The 9,270-nt window shown below is 45.4% G+C and overlaps 1 protein-coding gene across 2 annotated transcripts in view; it reads left to right on the top strand.

Annotated features, from left to right (window-relative positions):
• Positions 1-345: 345 nt before the first annotated feature.
• Positions 346-9,270, top strand: part of KCNAB2 (potassium voltage-gated channel subfamily A regulatory beta subunit 2) — a 1,353,173-nt gene continuing 1,344,248 nt past the window's right edge. Inside the window, exon 1 of one of the 2 annotated variants that reach the window (XR_013594749.1) lies at positions 346-839. The gene's annotated coding sequence lies outside the window, so the exon portion shown is untranslated. The remainder of the gene's footprint in view (positions 840-9,270) is intronic. The other variant, XM_078642625.1, reaches the window with a different exon arrangement.

The raw sequence follows: 9,270 nt of genomic DNA, 5'->3' as shown, positions 1-9,270 counted from the left end.
ATAAATTGAAATTATTAAAGTGTCTTTCAGAATAAAGCACTGATGAGGCGAAATACTAACACAATTAACATGCAAAAAAGACTTTAATATGTCCCATGCAAGCAGTAGATCATATTGTATAGAACCTCCACGACTTGTATAACGGTAGCTTAAGCAAGATGTAAAATCAAGTACTCATAAAATGGATTGTTCGGCATTGCTGGCGAACTGTGAAAAGTACTTCGGTACTGTCGTTCTTTATCACAGCTCTTAGGTGGCTACTAGGCTAAGATGGTCGCCATGGCACCGCATTGTAATAGCATTCGTGCTAGTCCTATTTCTATTTCCCTATTTTGCTTTCAGCGCGCTCTCCCTGTGTACCTGCTTCGGCCTGGCCAGCTTGCCGCAAGCTTGCGGAGGGAGGTAGAAGGTTATCACAGCCAGCGGTCTGCAGCGGTTAAGGGAGATAGACTTCCTCCAGCTGTATTGTGTTTCCAAGCGGCGGCCCAACTTATCCCGCATCCTTGGCGGCTGCAGCAAGTCAGTCTATCACTAAGAAGAAGGACCCCTTCGGGTTGCACTGTGTGATTTATTTGGAATACACCGGTGAAGGAGAGCGCCTCTAAAAGCCCGTGGACCCAGAATGTGGGGCTTTATGGAATAGGCGGGAGTGTGGATGCAATGGACCAATGCAATTAACGTCTTGGACTTTTTGGACCAAAGCTTTGCCATTATTTGGAGCATTCAATACTGCCAGGTTACCAAAGCATCACGCACAAGAGGCGGAACGCAGCATTTAACATCTGGTCTGAAAACAGAACCTATGTACAGAGGCAGTGCTTCGCAGCTTCTTTATTGTGGTAAGCAGGTTTCAATTTTTTGTCCGTTAATTATCTTTCTCTCGTTTTTACAAGCATTCCCGGGCCAATCCAAAACCAAGCAATTAATGTGAGGATCTTGCAGAGCAGGGAAACCGAAAGCAACTTTGAATGATAGCGCCCTGCAGCATCCTCCGGAAACAATGACGTTACTGGATTTATTTAGCGTACAAAAGGTGCAGTTCTCCTAAAAGTGAGAGCAAAGTTAGGAGTGCTACAGTCATGTGAGTTAACACGTATGCTGACTTTTTTTGTAACCTGTAGTTAAGGAGTTGGAATCCCGACACGCCCATTCACCCTTTCATCCTTCCAGAGTGCGATGCCAATTAGATTTAAAAACAAGCATAGGCATAGCCAATAGGTCTCGCATTTGGAACCTTATAAGTGTTTAGCCATGCAACAGTTGGTGTTGTTGCATAACTAAATACGTATAGGGTCCAAAAAGCGAGACCTATTGGCTATGCCAATGCCTGTTCTTTTTTTGTTGCTGTTTTGTTTAAGTTGCCAGATCTACAATAGCTGGACATGGTTTTTGTTAAGTTCTTGCCATCAAATGAACTTGTTTTCATTGCTCTTAATGTTGTTTCCATTCTGGTTGTAGGAAGCAGTCATTCCCGAGGGCGTGGGGGCAGCCTAGCTGTGCGTATGGGCCGAACTTTGTAAATGAGAAAAAACCTGGTGCAGGGTCAATTTACAAGTGTGGAGTGAGTGAGCCCCAGGCAGCATGACTCACTGACACAGGAGTTCATGCACTGCACCTGCATGCTCAGCATGGTTTGGGGAAACTACCCACTCCCTCCCAGGCATCGAACACGTATTTACCAAGAAACTCTAAGAAGAGCCTGCCTGCCTGCTGCACTGACGGCTGGTTGTGTGAGTTGCCTGGTGAAAGTGTGCACTGACGGCTGGTGGTTTGTGTGCCTGGTGAAAGCGTGCACTGACGGCTTGTGGTGTGTGTGGCTGAGGAAAACGTGCACTGATAGCTGGTGGTGTGTGTGCCTGGTGGAATGCTGCATGGACAGCTGGTAGTGTGTGCCTGGTGGAAGCGTGCACTGACAGCTGGTGGTGTGTGTGCCTGGTGGAAGCGTGCACTGACAGCTGGTGTTGTGTGTGCCTGGTGGAAGCGTGCACTGACAGCTGGTGGTGTGTGTGCCTGGTGGAAGCGTGCACTGCCGGCTGGTGGTGTGTGTGCCCAGTGAAAGCGTGCACTGACGGCTGGTGGTGTGTGTGCCCGGTGGAAGCGTGCACTGACGGCTGGTGGTGTGTGTGCCCGGTGGAAGCGTGCACTGACGGCTGGTGGTGTGTGTGCCCGGTGGAAGCGTGCACTGACGGCTGGTGGTGTGTGTGCCCGGTGGAAGCGTGCACTAACGGCTGGTGGTGTGTGTTCCCGGTGGAAGCGTGCACTGACGGCTGGTGGTGTGTGTGCCTGGTGGAAGCGTGCACTGACGGCTGGTGGTGTGTGTTCCCGGTGGAAGCGTGCACTGACGGCTGGTGGTGTGTGTTCCCGGTGGAAGTGTGCACTGACGGCTGGTGGTGTGTGTGCCTGGTGGAAGCGTGCACTGACGGCTGGTGGTGTGTGTGCATGGTGGAAGCGTGCACTGACGGCTGGTGGTGTGTGTGCCTGGTGGAAGCGTGCACTGATAGCTGGTGGTGTGTGTGCCTGGTGGAAGCGTGCACTGACGGCTGGTGGTGTGTGTGCCTGGTGGAATCGTGCACTGCCGGCTGGTGGTGTGTGCCTGGTGGAATCGTGCACTGCCGGCTGGTGGTGTGTGTGCATGGTGGAAGCGTGCACTGATGGCTGGTGGTGTGTGTGCCTGGTGGAAGTGTGCACTGCCGGCTGGTGGTGTGTGTGCCTGGTGGAATCGTGCACTGCCGGCTGGTGGTGTGTGTGCCTGGTGGAATCGTGCACTGCCGGCTGGTGGTGTGTGTGCCTGGTGGAAGCGTGCACTGATGGCTGGTGGTGTGTGTGCCTAGTGGAAGCGTGCACTGACGGCTGGTGGTGTGTGTGCCTGGTGGAAGCGTGCACTGATGGCCCGGTGGTGTGTGTGCCTGGTGAAAGCGTGCACTGACGGCTGATGGTGTGTGTGCCTGGTGGAAGCAGGAGCATTCACAGTGATAGAAGACACAAATGAAACTGACCATAAGGGAGGGGGAGTGCGAGCAGAGGAGCATGATTCACAGCTAGAAGACACAAATGAAGCTGACCAGGAGGGTGGGGGAAAAGGGAGGGGGTAGTGCTAGTAGAGGAGCCTGATTACAGCAATAAAAGCACAGATGGCAGCTGTGCACGAGCTCGTGAACGCAAGCTGTAGGCCAGCAAAAGCCTCTGGTGGCACTTTTAAAAGCCACTTACTAAATGTCTCGAAGAGACAGCCCATGCGCTGTCTCAGGCGAGACCTAAAAAAAGGGAGTTAAAACGAGGGACGATAAACATTGGATTGCAAATGACTGAAGGCGAATGTCAGCAGCCTTTGCTATGCTAGAAAACATTTTGGTATGGTTTGAGAGGCGTAGAACGTGGACCTCAATGCAAGGTCAGCAAGCCCCCTTCTAACGTTTGGGAGGCATTATGTGAATTCAGGGAGCCCCCTTACCGGTGTTGTTAGAAGGCGTTATTGTGATGGTAGAAGGTCCTATTGTCATGCCAACAAATTTTGTTTTATTGCTAGAAAGTCCGAGTATGTTTCCAGACGGTCCTTCTCTGGTGTCACGATCCCCATGTCAAGTCAGAAATCGTTATGTTGTTGTCATGACATTCCTTTTGGCATGTCAAGACGTCCCACTGTTATTGTACTAAGGCTTTTTGTGCAGGTACAAATTCATATTATGCCATCAAACCATATTGTTGTGTCAGTACTTTTGTGATGTCATACTATGTTTTGTAATGTCATGATGCTCTATTAGTAAGTGCAGAAGCCTTATTTTGATGGAATAAAGCTGCCTAGTGCTTTTATACACTATTGTTATATGAGAAAGACCTGTTGTGATATCAGAGAGCTGCATTTGATAGCAGGAGGATTTATTGTGATGTCAGGAAGACCCTTTGGGTGCTGAATCTGATTTCATTATTACAAACAAAACCATTTTGCAATACTAGGAAACCCTTTTGTGATTACAGAAACCCTATTTTTAACCCCTTCGGCGCTGATGACGAGCTCAGCTCGTCATCAGTTGCGCCGCTCGCACGCTGATGACGAGCTGAGCTCGTCATCTAACGCGGCTTTTTGAAAAAAGCCGCGTAGCGCGAAAATCGCCGCAGCGCGCATGCGGTTAATACCAAAAATCTTGGTCAATAACTTATTTTGTGATGTTGGCAATAGCAAAGTCAATATTGTTAAGTCAAAAAATAAATTATGTTCGATCTATCATTCAGGAATTCAGCAAAACGTTGCTGCTTGAATAACATTTAGATGCTTACTTGGTTCTACCTGGTATTTTGTGTAATTTGGACCTAGTCAAAAAGGCAGCAGTGAGCTGCCCAGGGGCAAGAGGTGCCACAGTTAACAAATGATAGAAGAGGTAGCTGGTTAGTGAATTGTTACAGGATTGTGGTGTAGTGTTCTTTCAAGAGATGTGTCTTCAACTCAACTAAATTGGAGCAGCACTTTGACGGTCCTGATAGATATTGGCATGTTGGTTTACATCCCGGGTGCATAAATGGAAAAGGCCTGATGCTTTGGTTTTTCTTTTTTCACTTCCTAATCTGCAGTCTAATGACCTCCTGCCTGTGGGTGTTCCGAGACCCAACAGAGATGCTGAGCTTGTTTGTAAGCTAAGCGTCGCAGCTGTTCGTAATGGCATTTTTGTTCCTTTTGACTGTTATACTAATCTGAAAGGAGGGCCATTACATTGCCAGGAGACAGTATCATGCCATTGAAGTCAAGAGCAATAATTAAAAAGACAAAAAAAATGAGTGACATTAAGGTACCTTACAGTGATCCAGTAGTATTGTTATAAATATTGTCTGACAGAAATATTGTGCCCTAAACCTCTTCTACAAAAATATCACCGTAATAACAATTTATTGATTACAGAGCACAACCGCTATTCAGTTTCACAAGTCACCTTGTTGTCAGTTTTTTTTAATAAACATAAACACCATTCATTCAGTGTATACAATAATCATCCATGTACAAAAGAACAAGAAAACCTGTATATTCTTGATTGTGTTGACCCGAAGTGACTGTTGATGCAGACAGCCGACACATTTCGTCGTATAGAGAACTTTTTCAAGGCTTCTATAGCAGTTGAACGAATCGGAGCATGAGTCCTCGTAATCCCTCAATAGTACGGGATATACCACGGCAGTAGCGGTGAGCCAGATACTTAAGGTTTTTTAGCTGCAAGTTGAGACTTGAAACCCTTTCCAAAGTTGAGAGTTATAAACGTAGTCGGCACATTAAAAAAATTGAAATAAAGTTCAGTCTGTCCAATTTTCAAGTATGTGTTCTTGTGGTGCGTAGAAAGTCAAAAAGACAGAAGCGCTCGTGTTGTAGTAGAACGAGCCCCAAACTTCATTAGTAAGAATAGTGGTACAGCATCAGGGTTCTTGCTGTACAGAGCCGGGCATCTGAAAAACGCGTCTTACTTCAAATGGAGAATGGTGTTCATGTTTATTAAAATAACAGACCAGGTCAGTTGTGAAACTGAATAGCGGTTGTCCTCTGTAATCAATAAAGTGTTGGTATGGGGTAAAGTCTTCTCCACTCAAAGCAACACTGAGTGAGTGGCACAGTGTTATACATTGAGCACGCCCATCTACTGATCCTTACATTACACTTTTGGTAAACAGTACGGAGGTGCTGACTGGTGTATTTTTTGCCTCTGCCATTCATGCTGTAATTGTTAAAAATATCACCGTCTTGGAGTTAATGATAGAAAAAGGTACATCTAATAGACACTTTTTTTTAAATGAGAAAATTATTTTTATTTCCCAGTATCTGTCAGACTTTTTTTGCTATTCATATTCTGATATTAGAACAATATCACAAGAAATGACATAAAATGGTATTCAGATCAGAAGAAATCATGGTGTGGCTTCTGTTTGATATGAAAACATATGAGTGACATTTGTAAACTGTTTCCACCCTTACCCTCATCAACACAGTGCAAATAAGTCCAGAAATAGCAGTATGAAGTCACTCATAAACCTGCAGGATTTTGCTTTCCTATAAAAGCAATAGCTAACTTCATAATCGGTGAGGTTGACAACTGTGAAGCTATATGCTCTTTAGCCTGGCTGGTACCTCCAGATTTTTACTTTGCCTGTAGAGCGGATATGTATTTGATCTTCTGCCAAACTTATTTTTCATTAGGTAGCGTTATTATGTGCATGCTTTTCATCATCGTTAACCTTTTATCTAAACCAGTAGCACACTATGTTCTTTTTGTCAGGTAGCATTGAATAATGTCCCTCAATGTCCCATTTAGGAGAATGATGCAGCCCACCAATAGTTCCCGCCATTTTAAGAGCATGTCAGAATCTCCGGCTTCTTTTTCAATCCAAGTTATTCAAAACCCCATCAATGGTTGCAAGATTAGAAATTGTTCATTGTGCTTTTCAGAGTGTAATATGCGATCAATATAAGGGTCATAGGAACATTTGTCAAACGTTTCGTATCGAGGGCATAATATCAGGACAATTGCAGCCAGCATCTATTACTCCCTAAACTTTGTACGTAAGGGTGATTCAGAGAAAGTGTGGGGAAATGTGTGCTAATTGTGAGGGTCCGCACCCTGTAGTGATAGAGGAAGTTGCTTAATTTGGCAAGTTGGAAAGCAGCGACCAGCAAGGGCTAGAACCCGTAAGCAACTGCCTCAACGAACATTCTCTCTACTTTAGAACATACCAGTTCTAGAATAGAACTGGATTGCTCATGACACCCAGAATACAGCACTAATCTTCTGGCTGTGTACTGAAGTAAGAGAACCAAAATGTACAGAGTATAGTAGACAATGGTGGCTAGGAGTAGGCTGTGTATAGTTGGCGGGCGATGTCATATGAGTGACAGGCGGGTTGGGTAATGATGGATAACTGGGGTTAGTGGTGGATATGTGATTAAAGTTAACCCGAAAAGTTGACAAAACTTCAATGATAATTTTTTTATTTAAAATTAGGTGCCTAAAAACCACACGTAGGTCATTAGAAAGTGTTGTAATGACAGGCATCAGTATTATTCTCTTTTATGGTAGTTAGTGTACTACATTGAGTTGGCCTTACAGGGATACAGACTTGTGACATGCAAATTGCTAAGATGTTGGCTCCAAGTGTTCAAGTTACTGAGCCGTCTTGGAGACAACATGAAAAAGATGGGGGATCGAATGTTACAAGAGCAGGGAAATGAGTTTGGCTGTGCGTCAAGACGGATGTCAACGGGGGCTGACTAATAGCAGGGGCCAGTTATGAATATTGTGAGCAGGATGTTCACGGAAGGGGATGGAACAGGGGGTGGCTGGATGGTGAGTGGGGGACAGCAGAACTGTGACATTACACAAGTAATGAATGTCCAGTGGATTGATGGGAAGAGAAGTGCACAACAAAAGAAAGGGCGGTGAACTGGTAAAATAAGTATGAGGTGCAGTGGAGAGATTGAGAACAGGTGAGAATGGGTTAACGGGAGGCAGCAGCAGCAGGGGATAGGTGACTCGGGCACATGTTGGGACATTAAATGTATGCAGCAAGTCTACAGGATATGGCAAGAATAGGCAAAATATGTGGCGTACTGCTCACGTATTTGATAGTATTGCTTCATTATTATATTTTTTTTTTTACACTTTAGCACTATCGGGGCAAAGGTTTTGTCTCAGTACCAGTTTGACAACCAAATGCTGTCATAAAAAGCTGAAAGATGACCAGACAACTTTTATGAAGTGCCGTCCACTGTACAGGAAAACATGTTGGCACGATTTTATTAACTTGTGACCCGATTGAGCTAGAAGCAATTTTTTTGTTAAAATCTATAGATTATGCAGCTCGTGATGGATTAAGTGGCAGATGCGTCAAATGCATAGTTAAGCAGAAAACGCAGCAGCCGCAGATTCACATAATTCCAATGGCACTGCGATTATTGACCAAAGGGTTGGTGAGTGTCAGTAGAAGGCAAGCTGACACAGGTGGTGGCTGTATACGGGTGGAAATTTGTAGAGGCCGTTAACCCCTGCACTGGGCCCACTCAAACTGTACGTGCATAACAGTCCTCACATACATCTCAATAAAGTTTGCTAAAAACTTGTCTTGTTTCTTGTGGTGGTTGTTGGACGCATTTTATTCTATTAATAGGTATGAAATACTTGCATCATCCTTTTATGTGCATTACAGTACTCCAGTCATAAATCAATATGACAGGCCATCAATACACTACACAGGGGCCATGTCACTTTTTGACAAGCTCATAAATCATCAACGTGACGGGTCATTAATCATTCCATTTACCAGGTCATAAATCATTTTGACAGGCTCGCAAATCATGTGACCGGTCATAACTCACGACAGCTGACAACTCATAAATTATTCTTGAGGCATCACAATCACGTTCTGTTATCTGCTTGCCATACTTATGATACCGCTTAGTTTGTTGAAGCCATCATACATGCCGTTTTATGGGGTCATAAAGTTCCCTGTTGGTTTTTGTGTGGGGACTCTTATAGAAGTTAGGCTGGAAGTAACTTGTGCTGGGACAGTGGTGTGCTTATAAAGCCACCCCCCTCGCCCCCTTCCAGTATGAGGCAGTCACCCCCACCTATTGGGCAGGGATTTTAGCACCACCTTTAGCGCGCAACCTTGAACAGGGTCGGGCAGGGGTCTCCCCTTTTTGTTATTGGGCGTGCTGTGGAGGCCCAGACCAGATTTTTCAGGTCCCCAGCGTAGTTATGGAACCGGCCCGTGAGGCCCCCTTTGGGGGTCGCCTCTGCTAATACAGGTGACAGGATAGGACTTGAGATGCAGCTGAGGTTAGGTGACAGGAGGATAAGTGAAGAGGTAGCCGGCACAGACCTGGTAACATAATAGCTAGAATAATTATGGTTGACGGGAGGAAGCAGAGCTTATTGACTGAAATGAATAGCAGTGAGTTTTTGGTGACAGAAGGATATAGTGCCACAAACGAGTGAAACACGGTTGGATATCCGGAGGGGAAGTCTGAGGAGAGGTGTCGCAGATCTGGATATGGTGGCATGAGTATCTGTAGAGGACACAAGACTTATAATGGGATAGGTGGTAGAAGAAGGTGTGCCGATCGTCATGACCGCTGTTTTTTTTCTACTTCGTTGACCTGATACTGCTATACAGCTGATAACACTTAATAAAATAGGCAAACACTGTGTGCATCCATTTACACATTCACAGCCTAGTGTCATGCCCACATCCTGCTACATCTGTAGGTTGTCTACCTACTTATCCAGTCACGAGGTCTAC

The sequence above is a fragment of the Lissotriton helveticus genome, chromosome 5_1 (assembly GCF_964261635.1).
Source record: "Lissotriton helveticus chromosome 5_1, aLisHel1.1, whole genome shotgun sequence".
Taxonomy (NCBI): domain Eukaryota; kingdom Metazoa; phylum Chordata; class Amphibia; order Caudata; family Salamandridae; genus Lissotriton; species Lissotriton helveticus.
Note: the sequence above shows the minus strand (reverse complement) of the source record. Positions and strands in the feature narration are given on the sequence as shown.